The sequence below is a fragment of the Desmodus rotundus genome, chromosome 8 (genome assembly GCF_022682495.2).
Source record: "Desmodus rotundus isolate HL8 chromosome 8, HLdesRot8A.1, whole genome shotgun sequence".
NCBI classification, from domain to species: Eukaryota; Metazoa; Chordata; class Mammalia; order Chiroptera; family Phyllostomidae; genus Desmodus; species Desmodus rotundus.
Genome location: NC_071394.1, coordinates 30903274 through 30916831, shown reverse-complemented (window position 1 = coordinate 30916831; position 13558 = coordinate 30903274). Strand labels below are relative to the sequence as shown.

The 13558-nt window shown below is 45.9% G+C and overlaps 1 pseudogene; it reads right to left on the bottom strand.

Moving 5' to 3' along the window:
* Nucleotides 1-264: 264 nt before the first annotated feature.
* Nucleotides 265-982, bottom strand: LOC112315719 (mitotic spindle assembly checkpoint protein MAD2A pseudogene; annotated as a pseudogene).
* Nucleotides 983-13558: the final 12576 nt, after the last annotated feature.

Sequence of the window (13558 nt, the reverse complement as noted above, 5' to 3'; positions counted from 1 at the left end):
TTTTCTATCTCCAGTTACCACCTTCAGAGGAATTGATGTTACAGTGCTGATGTAATCCGCTGGTTTCCTTTTGAACAGTGTGCAAAAAGTTACATCAGCCCCTGGAAAGTAAAACAGGTACCCAAAATGAAACCATTACACAGAGTTCAGTAAGGCATGTTAAGCCTTTCTCACCAAAAACTAACCAATGACATAAAACATACGATCTATAGGTGACTTGGTTTCAGGAGAAGTATATTTGAGAGTTATATTATTGTTCACATCTCATTTTCGGGCATGGACAGGGAGTTTGTAGGCCACGAAGCCCTTTGGGGATGGTAGTAGTGAAGAAATGCAGATGGACTTGCCCAGAATTGGTAATGAACTGTGGCCTGACTCTCCACTTTTCAGGTACAACCAAATCCTGTCTGTATAAAGGGGCAGGTCAAATGAACAAGAAACTTCCAACCGTGCCGGAAATGCCACAGCAGCTGTGACCTGTCTGGTCACTGAGCAGATTTCACCTTGGATCGCTTTCTGAGACTTTTCCTGCATATACTGTCGTCTTTGGCAGTCCTGTCACACTCACTATCAAATTGCCATCTTTGGAGGACCTCACCACTTTCTGTGTCTGAGGTGATGACCGCTAGTTTCTGGATGGAACTTTTAGCTGACCCAGCACATTAGGCATTTCCCGAGCTCAGGATCAGTAGTAGTTGCAAGTAAGGGGAGGCCATATTTCTATTCCTGAGTGCAGGTTTCCGATGGATGTGTGCCACGCTGATATAAACTGCTGTCTGTTGATGACAAATGAGAAGAGCTCGGCCACAACTTTGGCGCTTGGGCGCAGGGTGACACCTGCGCTGGGGAGAGTGCGCGCCAGCCGGGCCCACACCCAAGGCGTCCCAGGCGCAGAGTGCAGCCACAGGACAGGGCTCCACAGCAGCTCCCCGCCAATGGCTTCCAGTTTTTTAATACAATACTTATCTTTCAAATTACACATGCAAATAGCTGCTGCTGAAAGATAAAGAATATTTTCATCGTTAGGTTTCATTTCATTTCATCCCCACAGTAGACGTGAACACAGTAATAATGGCTGAGCTATGAAAACGACTTAGAATAGGAAGTTCTCCTCATAGCTTCTCATTTCTTTAGTCTTTAAATGAATTTTATTTTTAAAGGTATTTTACGTCCACAGAAACACAGCAGAAAGTAGGGAGAGTTGGCACATATCCCCTTCTCCTCCCACACAAACCTCCGCCCAGCAACAGCATCCAGCTCCACGGTGGTACGTTTGTCACCATCAATGAACATACACTGACTTTTTTTTTTTTTTTAACATAATACTTGCAAGTATAAATTATGCCTTAGAGTGTTTCGTCCCTGTGTTCCGGGAGCCTTCCTAAGGACTGCCTTTATCTAGCTTGTTACAACAAGGTAGCAGGTCAAGGGGGCCCAGCTGCGCATTAGCGTTTCATTATCTATTCAAGAGGCGGCAGCCCCTTGGATCTGGATGGACTGGCGAGTATAGTGCAATCAGTGTGTCCTGTCTGACTGCCCCTTTTCTTGTCCCTTCTACTTCATGAAGTTCTTAAGAGCCTCGAAATGCAGAAATACAGTCCGACCGGAACAATGGGGTGGGAGACAAAGCCAGCTTCAGAGATGCCAGTGCTTATGCTGAAGGAATGGAGCAGAATCTGCCAACAAATAATAACAGCAGAGGCCATTCAGACCGAGTTCCGGTGGGAGTGGTGAGTGAGTGGCGTGGTCTCCCAGCCCTCCTCATTCTGCAGGAGCTGGGACTAAACCTGGGGGGCGGGCTGTGCCCCAATCTCCAGTTACTGCTTCCTCAGCCCCACTGGCCCAGCGCCACTCCTCTGGCCAGCCTGCAGGGACAAGCTTGGGGAACCAAGCAGGAACATTTGGCTAAGCATTAACTTTCAAATGAAGCTCTGCCCTAATTAAAGAGAGGACCAGGTGCCAATGGTACGTGGCCCTGTAAAATGCTCTTATATTTGCATTTAAAACCAGCATTGCATACATAATGTAAAGATGAACAGTAAACTTCATGCTAATACTTGAAAATTTACTTTTTCTTTACTGACAACAATATTAAATACCAAATAAACAACCATGGAAGAAAGGAAAAAGCTTTGTATTTTAGTACTCTTTATGACCCTTTTTTCTTGCCTTATGAACAAGGAGCCCCCACAATTGGGCCCGAGAATTGGGTAGCAAGCTGTGTTGTCATAGCTACAGTGGAATAAGTCAATCCAGCCTGTCAAATTCTGGGCCCATGTTTCTACAATTATTAGTAAGCCCAACTTACTAACAGTTTGTATTCCACCTTATTTTATAAGACAGCTACTTGAAACTTGGCACATATTCTCTTATGGGATCACTGCTTTGAGTAGTTGTTGAGTTTTCAAGTTAGCCCATAAAAACTTACTGAAATGATAATAGAGTGATTGTCTTCAGTATATTTGAATGTTGGGTTAATGTAGCTGGAGACTATTATTGGTGTTTGCCAACTACAGTCATTCCTCAGCATCTGGGTGGGGATTGATTGGTTCCATGACCCCCTCGGACACCAAAATCCTAGAATGCTCAAATTCCCTATATTAGATGGTGCAGTATTTGCATATAATCTGTATTTGCATAAGGCTACAGCAGGGCATGCTCACCGTGATGGTGGGAAATTGGAACCCACCCCACCATTCTTTACACGTTGTTTCTGTAAGTGCTGACTGACTAATATGTAGCTTGCAGATGAACAGCATGTTTGTATAAGAATCCTAGGAACTAACTTCAAAAGATACAGACCCCGACCTTCAGGCATCCCAGCTCCAGGGGATTTGCTGACCTTCCACCTTGGAGCCAGGAGGATGTGAAGCTGAGGTGACGTGAAGCCAGGATGATGAAACCAGGATGGCGCACCAGACCATCACTTGCCTCATGGGAAGGGACTGTGTTCATCTGCACGTAGAGAACTTTGCAAACCCCTTTCTTGATCTCTTTTTTCTGTTCCCCGCTCCCCCCTTGTAAAACCTCTGCTCCCACTGAGATGGGGAGATGGGCTTTGAGATGTGAGCCCCCCTATCTTCCCAGGAGATGAGCTTTGAGACACCCGCCCCCACCATCTTCCAGATGGCCAACATCTGCAAATAAACCACGTTCCTTTACATCAGCACCTGCCTCTCAAGTACTGGCTTGCAGAGTGGCAGGCAGCTCAACCTGCATTTCGGTTATATCACTTCACTTATGTAGATTCAATGCAGTGCTAGGTGTGTGGCACATTCAAGTTCTGCTTTATGGAACTATCCGGGATTCCCCCCCCCAATATTTTAAATCTGCACTTGGTTGAATCCACTGATGTAAAACCAATGGATACAGAGGGCAAACAGTACTGCACTGCAGGGTTGTACTTAACAGTTGGGCGGGGCCATGAGAACTCTGGTTGATTCTGGCCAATGAACTGTAGGCGCTGGCACGGGCTGCCCGGGACGGAGCATTTAATGGACAGTGTGAGCCCCCCTGAGGTGCTTTTTCCTCTCTCGATCCAGGGATGGCTGCTCCATTAGCCTGGGGCGTGCTTGGCAAGGGGGTGACACAGAGCTGAGCCCCCGTGGACTGTGATGGCATAACCTGAGCTACTCTGATCAATAACGTTATCACTTGGAGCTCTTTGATTTCCAGTAGTAGAAAGCACTTGAAATTAAAGCAAAAATAAATTAATTAAATTTCTGGCAAATTAAAGCAAAAAAGGACCGGTTGGACCCTCGGGCAGCTCACAGACTGGCAGGAACATCCAGGTCTTAGATGGCAGGGGAGTTCTAGGACTCTTAGATACTCATAGTCCGATTCCAGCGTATCTCAGCTCCAACCACTTTCTGCTCCCGTTTTACTCTGCCCAAGAGTCTGATCTCTGGGAGAAAGGGCTGGAAAGTCTTAGTCTGGGTCATCTGCCTATCCCTCAGCCAGGCAGTGGGGACCTGGACGGACAGTCCCTGTAGGACTGCTCCCAAAGAAACATGGAGATGTTTGTCTCCAAAAGCAACAGATGCCCACCATCACACTGCACCCAGCCTCCTGGAGAGACAAAAGCACCCCAGGAACACAATTTCATAAGCTGGAGTCTGTGGCTCGGGAATGCTGATACGTATTTTGTGTCTGGACCTTATAGTGGCTGCTACGGGCGCTCCAGTTTGCTGGGCCTCTCCCTCCTTGCCTTTAGGCCCATGGCCCTCAATCCCTGCTGCACACCGGGGGTGGGGGAGGGGAGGGACAGCTTCTGTAAAAATAACCAATGCCCAAGCCTTACTCTCAAGATTCTGATTTGATTGGCTGGTGAGCGTGGACATCAGAATTTAATAGCTTCCCTGGTTAAACTAACATTTAGCCAGGACTGAGTGGCTCTTCTTTGGACCCTTAATCTGGCCAAGCCCCAAGGTATCACAGGGTCATTCAGGGCTGGATGGGTTGCCTGTGGCATGTTCCTCTCCCATAGATTTATTGCTGGAAGTAAGTTCAAGCTGCTTATTCTTTTTCTAGAAGTTTGAGATGTGTTTTCTGCAGTGGCTTAGTCCCCTTTTATTTACTCAAATGTAATTTTAGATTCGTTGCTGGAGCCAATACACTGACCTACTCAGCACTCAAAGGAGGAAAAAAATGAGAGTTTTTCATTCTTCGGCTCTTTCTTCCCGTGCTTTGGCAGCCTGGTGACCTCTCAAAAGTCCCTGCTTAGAGAAAAAAGGGATAAATCAAAATACTTCAGGTGTAGATGCTCATGCCAGTTGTGAAGATGCACTGGGGTGGCATGCGTTCTTTCTGTGACTTGAGCCAACTTCTCCTTACAAAGCAATCACTTCAGTGAGCTGGAGCACGAGACACCCTGGGAGTAGGGCTTGTTTTATTTTTGAGTTGCAATTATGATGCAATTGTGTCGCTGTTGAATTGCTTCATCCCGTTGGTCCCGACTTAGTGCATTTCATGTTCATGCCATTGTTACCCCCTCATCTGCCAGAGCCCTGAGGAGGAAATGCTCACTCCAGCTTTGGCGAGTGATTCCAGAATGTCTAGTCTAGGGTTCCTTGCAAGTTGTAGGTGGAGGCATTTATAGATACATCCACTTGGTGGAGAGCGCCTGTTCTGGGGAGGAGGAAGTGGTAACATGGGGCAGCTGAGTGAGCCCCCTCCGTGTGACTCAGGCTGCAGCTCAGCACCCGCTAACTGGAGGGGACAGGAAACAAGGCATTGTCCTTTCGGGTGAAGCCAGGGCTTGGCTACCCTGCTGCAGCCTTCTCCTGGGGTCACACTCCAGAGCAGGAGCCCATGCTGTTCCATGGATATGTTCGGGGTACATCTCAGCGTCCCTGGCTTTTCCTTTTTGCTGGGCTGGCCTATTGGGGAGTTTTAAATATGGAATACATTCCCCAAACTTGAGCAAGTTGTAGAGTCTCACTTAGTCTGTTCTTCTATTACATGAAGGGGATCCCCTTGGGTATTAAAATTCTGAGTTCTATACATTTCCTTAGAATCATGCAATTTCAGTTGTGCAAGGACATTAGATATAATCCGACTTCTCTAAGGAAAACTTTTCACAGAAGGAAGTTTGAAAACTCTACCTAAAAACCTCAGAGTTAGCAGTGTAGGTTGTAACAGGGAAGTGATGTGGTTTATAAACAGATCTGTGACTAGACATAGCATGGCTTCTGACCCCCACACTGCCTGTGGGCCTGGGGCTGTCTGACCCTGCATAAGGCGCCCATGACCCAGGGCAGGCCAGGCAGCCTAGCAGCTGGAGACATGACTTTGGAGTCAGACTCAACTGGGGTTAAACTTTGGTTCTTGAAGTATTATTATTTAACTTCTTTCAAGCATTTATGAATGTAAGGACCACTCGTGGTTCATGGGCAGTGCAGAAGCAGGCGTTCAGCCCTAGCTTGCTCATCTGGGCTGTTAATCCTATCAAAATGAACTTTCCAGTCAGGCTGAGAACAAGCTCTGTCTTGAGTGTCTTGGCCTCTGTAAATACACGAGAACTTGGCCTGACACATCTGCTTATCAGATATGCATTTCAGTGGTTGTTTGCTCAGATGGCACCTCACATGACAAGTTTAACTTAAATTTAGATTTTTAATTATTATTTAACATCTTCAGGAAGATCACACAATCATCAGAAGATGTTTGCACACGCCAAGCAATGGCATAAAGGCTGTGGAAATAGCCAAATCTCTCAGAGTAGTTCCCAGAACTTTCAAAATGTCGAGAAGTTAGAATAATGGACAGTTTGTCAAAGCTTCTGGTTTAACTTTCATGAGAAATCATCTAATTCCCATAATGTGGAATTCCATGAAGGGAAGAAGAAGCTTCAAGGGGACCTAGAAAACACAGGCACTCCCAGGACTCTTCCCCAGGTCTTGAACTTATGCTGTCAATTTTAAAGGCGTCATAGAGGTCAAGGTCACAAGCCCTGGCTGTGGAAAACAGTATGCCACTGTGGATACTTTGCATCGCTGCTGATGGCCAAGAACAATTCCCAAGGCTCTTCAGATGCTGAATGCAAAGCAGGCTTAGACTGAAGTGTTGATTATGATACTGAAGAAGGAAGTGTGTTTTGATAAATGTATGCTCTTGACAGTTGAAAAAATTATATAATTTCAGCAGGACCAGGGTGAGGAGTGAGCTGCCTGGGATGCAAACATAAGGAGGAAGTCAGTCTCAGGGTTTCCACTCAAGTGTCCTGAGGGTGAAGGGGGCGTCCTGAGGGTGAAGCCTCCCCTTATCATCTGTCCTAGGAACCTCACTTGCTCATCCTGATTTTAAATATAGTTTAAATGTTTTCTTCCTAACGAGCTGAGAAATCCATGTGTACTTTACAGTCCACAGTGTAAAAACTGAGGAAATGGAGTGGTCTCGGTTCTCTCAAGGAGGAGGGGCCCTGGCCTCCTTATGGGGTCTTCCTGGCCTGGCTGCCTTGGTGTCATCCCTTCAGCCTGAGCAGCAGCTTCCCTGAGGCCGGTAGGCATCCTTGTTCTGCGTTCTCATCGTGCCCTGTGCTTGTCTTCAGTGAGTCCTGATATCAATGTAATTTTTTTTGTTTGTTTTAATTTGTCTCTCCTCCTGACTGAGTTCTTTGGGAAGAAAAACTCTTCATCTCTTTACGGTGTCACAGCCAAGTCCCATGTTTGGCAGTACTCAGTGAATTTCAGAGCAGTGGATGCTTATAGAAAAACTGTTGAATGAGTGAACATGTTTCGTAAAGGCATTGAAATCACTTTTAATGCCCGGAAGATGCAGAGATAGTTTGAAAAGTTTCTTCCTTAATCTGGCCAACTTGAAATTCTGCAGTGACTGTGATTTGAAAGATCTGAACTTTCACCTTTTTAAATGAACAATATGTTTTATCATTTTCCTGCTCAGGGCAATGACTAAACCCTTGGACTTCAAATCTTTGAGGGAGACAAGGGCAAATCTGAGCGTCAGGATTTAGCAATGGTATTGTAACTTCTGCATTTGGCACAACCTCAAAGAGTCAACAAACTAGGACATCCTTTGGCGATGGGAAGAAAATTAATTCCTCTACTGACTGAATAATGGGTGTTTCTCCTTTAATGGTCAGTGCAGCCCATGGAGGGCTGATGAAACATCCCCAGGAGCCAGAGGGCCCTGATGGTCCAAACCTTGCCCTTGCCTTCAGTTGAAGGCTTACCCAATCATTCAATAAGACAGTATGTAACAGTTACTTTTTAAGACACAACTTCAGCAATTCTTTTTAATAGCTGAAGAAAGTTCGTCCAAGTGGGTGTACTGATTAGGAATCTTTGGAGGAAAGACGCCAATATCTGTGTACTGTTGTATTGAGTGAGGCTGCAGGTGTACTGTGTGAGGCTGCAGGTGTATTGAGTGAGGCTGCAGGTGTACTGTGTGAGGCTGCAGGTGTATTGAGTGAGGCTGCAGGTGTACCGTGTGAGGCCGCAGGTGTATTGAGTGAGGCTGCAGGTGTACTGTGCGAGGCTGCAGGTGTATTGAGTGAGGCTGCAGGTGTACTGTGTGAAGCTGTAGGTGTATTGAGTGAGGCTGCAGGTGTACTGTGCAAGGCTGCAAGCTTTTGAAAATCCCTCTTGTCCCACTGAACCTACAATGCTAACTTTCTAAAGGAGCAAGATTTCTAGTTTTGCTGAGATCCCTAGACAAATCATCTGCTTTTATACCATATAAGCAGAGGCAATACTTATATCTGACTCCAGTTTCCAAAGGGGGATGTTCACAACTGACAGCCTTCTTCATCCTGTCCCCTCTTAATAACCACAGAATGTCCTGTTCATTTTATCCAGAGAATAGTTTAGATTTGTTTGCATGGACTTACTATAATTCAAGTCCTGGTTTGCAACATTTAATAAAGTAATTATGTAAACATGTATATTTGTATTTCTTGGTCATCAGGTACGGGACACGGACACAAAGGGAGCAGTAGTGACGGCCAGAGGGTTCACAGAAGGAAAGAGAAGATAAAGGTCACTCCTCAGTCCCCTTCCGGAGATAACTGTGAATGTAGTCTCATCAGTCTCTTTTAATGGTATATATTTAAAACATTCTATTATAAAAGTAATCCTCGATTATTATAGAAAATGATGGGGGGAGACCCTATAATCGTGTTACGGGAGAAACTCAATTCTTCTTGCCAACACAGTAAAAAATTACAGAGCAGCAGATCTATTAGCGTGCAAGCAGGGTTGATTGGTGGTATGTTCTCAGGGAAGAGAATGGGCCTAGATAAGGTGGGAGGTGAAAGGCATAGACAAAGCAGGGTAAGGGTGGTGAAAGTAAGGGCGGCCAAAGGCCAGGGTGGCAAGTGTGTGCCAGCCCCTTTGTTCTGAGGACTTATGTAGTTGGTGGGTTGGGGGGTGAAGAAGTTATGTATTGATTGATTGACGGCTTTCCCAGGGGGTCGTGACTACCCAAACTTAGGCATGTGTGGGAGTCTGTTAGCCCAAATCCTTATCTTGCTCCAGACTCCATTTGTTCATCTTGTTGTAAAACAAATAGATGACAGGAGGCAGTTAATTAAAGGTGGGGCAGTTACCCAAAGTTATTTATGGGCTCTTTCTGTAAGCACTAGGGACTCCCTCATAAAACACAGTTACCAGAAGTAGGCAATTAACCAAAGTTGTTTTATGGGCTTCTTCTTTGGGGGCTATGGGCCCTTTCCGCCTTCCAGCCTTGGGATGAAAGCAGTTTCAAAGGCTTTCTTTCCCAGGTAGTGGAGGCATAAATAGAATTGCAAGAGCTGCCCTCCTCCCGTGCTAGCATGGTGTTTCCTGTGGTGTGGGAACACCTGGCAATATTACCAGACCAGGCTCAGGACTGCTGAGTCAGTGGGTGGGACATGTCTCCCTCCTTCTCCCTGCCTTGGCTTGCTATCTGTCCTACCTAACAATCCCACCACTTCGATGACCAGTGCCACCATCACCAACGTCCTGTGGGTTTTGCCCAGCATATAAAGGCAAACACTGCATATGTGTCACAGTATAAGCACTTTCCCAAACAAAAAAACATAGCACAAACTAATTGCACAAGACAGAAAAGAGAGCACACAGAACACACACCCACACACCCATTTCAATCTTATTTATAAACATTGATGGAAAGTATCAAATAAAATATTGGACATAAATTCCAGCAATTATATTTTAAGGAATGTACCATGACCAAGGGAAATTCATTCCAGGAATGTATAGATAACAATATATTAGGAAGCCTATTAGTATAATCTGTCTCATGAAAAATTCATAATGTACTTTTAAAATCTCAAACTTAATTAAACACACTTCAGTTAAAGTCAGAAAGACAAGTGCTACTCTTTTCTCCTTGTTTAAAAGTGCTTGTCAATACGATGAGCAAGATAATTAAACAAGGTGTCTAAATATTGGAGAGAAGGCGGCAAAATTACCTTCATTTGAAGATGATAGGATTGACTACCAAGAGAATTATTAAAACAGCTTTTGGAAGCATCAGAGATCCATATAGCATGCAGGTGCTGTATACACATATATACACATGCAAATCTATGCATAAATGCACACATATACATTAGTAATGTAATAAATATATAATGGCAATACATATGATAGTTTCTTATATGTCAGCAAAAACAAGTTAGAAAATATAATGGAAAAGATATTCCACTCACAATAGTATCAATAAAATTAAATACGTAAATACATGTAACCCAAACCCAAACCAAATAGAATGGAAACTTTCCTGAGAGAAATGCCGTTTGAATACATAGAAAGACAAATCTTGTTATTGGACAGGGTATTAGTTTCCTATTGAGCAAGTCAGGTTACGTGCCAAAGTATCCCTTTTTTCATCTGCACAGTGAGGGCAATATCACTTAATCATCACTCCCTCCCTGGGCTGTATGAGGATCGAATAAGAGAATGTAGAGTGACATCTGGTGCATAGTAGGCCCCCAACTAGGGTTCCCTGATAAAATACAGTTACATTTGATTTTCAGGTAAACAACAAAGAATTTTCTCTAGTATAAGTTGAAGGGAACCAAAGTTTTGCCATCCTGGAGCTGCCTTTTCGGGATATTGATTTTAAGCTGTTTATTGAGAAACAAGGCTCAGAAAGAACCTTTTACCTCCCCCACGTTCCTGCCCCAGAGATTCAGATAAAAAATCTGCTTCGGAAAGGGAATAATCTTAGGAGGTTTGCCTTTGCCTAATTTGAAGTAAGTACGGTAAATAAGAGGGCTTCAGGCAGGGCCAGTTAGCGAGGTGCCCCGTGTGCCGTTGTTCCTGAGTTGCCCAGAAGGATTTTCCTGCCATGTATGTTCTGCTCTTCCTCAGTCACTTCTGAACCCTAAGGCCTCATTTCCCCCTTTTCTCCTTTGTCCAAAATGTCCTGTATACCCAATGTTGCCTCACTGTCTTCGGAATTTTTATGCTTATGTGAATTCCCCATGCCCATGTATTAGAATTTGATTTTCTCCTGTGAATCTATCTCTGTTAATTTTATTATTAGCAGAAGAACTTAGAAGGTGAGAGGAAAAACATTATTATTTTTTAGCCCCCAGAAAGTACAGGGTGGGGCAAAAGTAAGTTAACAGTAATAAATGCTATAATAGTAAGTAAATAAATAATATAAGAATAAACTCTGTGCCTTGTGTAGGTTTGCAGTTGTATGTGACACACCCCCCGGGGCTGGGCTCACACCGGTCCCTGAGTTGGCACTTAATCATTCTGGCTCCTCTAAGGGCAGGAGCCTCCTCCTCGTGCCACAGTGCAGACTCCTTTCTGGGTCCTTCACAACTGTAAGAGGGGAGGCCAGATGGCAGCCCTGGTCCCTACCTTCAGGCGCCCCTGGGTGCTCTGCTGTGCCCCCTGAGCAGGGAGAGGGACTGCAGCACCCAGGCCTCATGCTGTGCACCCAACACCTCCAGGGCCCGGCCCGTCTGCTGAAGCCAAAAGACTACTGACCCTGTGGCTGCGTCCCCAGCAGGGTGGGTAAAGTGTCGACCTGCCTGCCAGAATCCAGGACAGTGGGATGTGAGCACATCAGTACGGTGGACTTTCCTCCTGCCTTTTGGGGATCTTGGTGTGAAGGAGAGGGGAAAATGTCTGTCATCTTAAGGAAGGGAGAAGCATACGAAGCTGGAAGTTTTTATCCACTTGTATAAGATCAGGTGACTTGCAGGTGGCTGGCTGAGCAGCTCTCACCTGAGGGGAGAACAGAGGTCATGTACGTAGACCTGGCTGGAGCTCTGGTGCAAACGCTGTAACCTCGGATTAGCGCTCCTTCCTGCCCCAGGTCCCTCTCTGCAAATTACCTGTAATCAAATGCCAACCTCATGGGCTTGCTGTGTGATAAAATGAAAAGATTCAACTAAAATGCTTAGTCTAGCACCTCCTATTAATAATAAGAGGAGAAGAAGGCCCTCCTGAAGTTGTGATGAAACGGCTTCTCTTGAGTAAACTGAAAGGTTTCCACGACATCTTGCTTTGTGCAGATGTCCTAGGTTTCTGCTCCTCCCCCCCCCCCCCGGCCCCAGGAAGGGGTGTGTGAGTGTGTGTGTAAATGTAGAAGGAGTTCAATTACCCCATGGGTTCACAGCAAAACCACCTGATCTTTATAGATTGAAAACCTGTCCTTACAGAATACCAACTGGCCTGCACACAGGGAAGACGATGCCAGAGGAATTTGTTCATACCCAGGATGGGCTGATGACTAACTTAATGGTGCCTCTGTCCTTAGTCCCTGATGGGTTTGCATCTGTGTGACATGAAAACTAAATATTAACTACTCCTTCCTGTGTCTGTGCCCACTAATATATGGACACACAAAAAAGGTGCCCCAAAACGCTGACATGAGAACTTCTTAAAGGTGGAAAGAAGGAAAATAACATTTATTGGGTGCAACTAGGTCCCGGGTGCTCTGCAAACATCACTTCATTGAGTCTTTATAAGAACCCTGTATCATATATAGGTTTCCTCGGTTTATAGAAATGGGCACCCAGAGGTTAAGCAACAACCCCAATGTAACACAACTGGTAAGTGGAGGAGTCAGGATTCACACCCATGAGCAACTCTGCAGCCACCTTCCCCTGGTCTCAGAGAGGGCTCCAACCCCCATGCGCACTGCAGATGTCGCACGTTGATTGTGACACTGTTTCTGCAAATCTAAGACAGCCTCAGTACTCCAAATACAGCTGGCCACCTTGCACCTGTAGGGTGGGCATTCAAACCATACAGGCTGCCTTCCGATTGGCCATCGTGACACTGGTGGCTTGGCCGGCAGGAGCAGAGAGGGAAGGCAGAGTCATGTTGCCTGGGTAACAAAGCTAGAGAAAGTCTGGAGAAAGTCATTGCGCTGAGCATGCAGGAGGCTAGTGAGAGTGACTGATAAAGGGAAAAACCCTTCTTCCCCCTTCTGGTCCCTGACCGAAGGCGAAGGCGAGGCCAGAGTACAGAGCCACATGTGCACCGTGAAAATCAACATGGCTGTGGGGTAGGTGTTGACCTGTCAGTCTAGTCTGGGAAAAGGATGGGATTGGCTGGGGGGGCGGGGGGGCTGGATCCTCTTGGAGCACAGGGAAGTTTGGGCCAGGTGATTTAAACAGAAGGAAGGGAGAAATATGCTCTCTCCCTCTTGGACCTACTTCATGGATGTGGGCTGGGGCCTGTGGGCCTTGCTGGTCCTGGAAGCTGCAGAGCCCACGTGGCTCTGAAAAGGAGGGAGCCTGAAGCCCGGCAGTGGCAGGGAAAGAAGCTGAGCTGCTTGGATGATGATGCAGGGGCCGCCTGCAATTCCCGAAGGACAGTATTTTGAATGGGAGAAGGAAGTCAGGGTGCAGCTTTGGACTGGTCTGGTAGGGGCGGCTGGGTTCTCCGGAGAGGACAGGCTTTGAGGCGGGAGCCTGCCATCCTCCCAGAATGCCCAGTTTTTGCATGAAAGACCTCTTTCCTTTTCTCACCTAGCCTCTGTCTCCAGAATTTGCCTATGGGTTATGACAGGCAGCCAAACCACACTTTCTGTTCAGTAACAATAGCAGGCGTTTTGCCAGTTTAGGTGT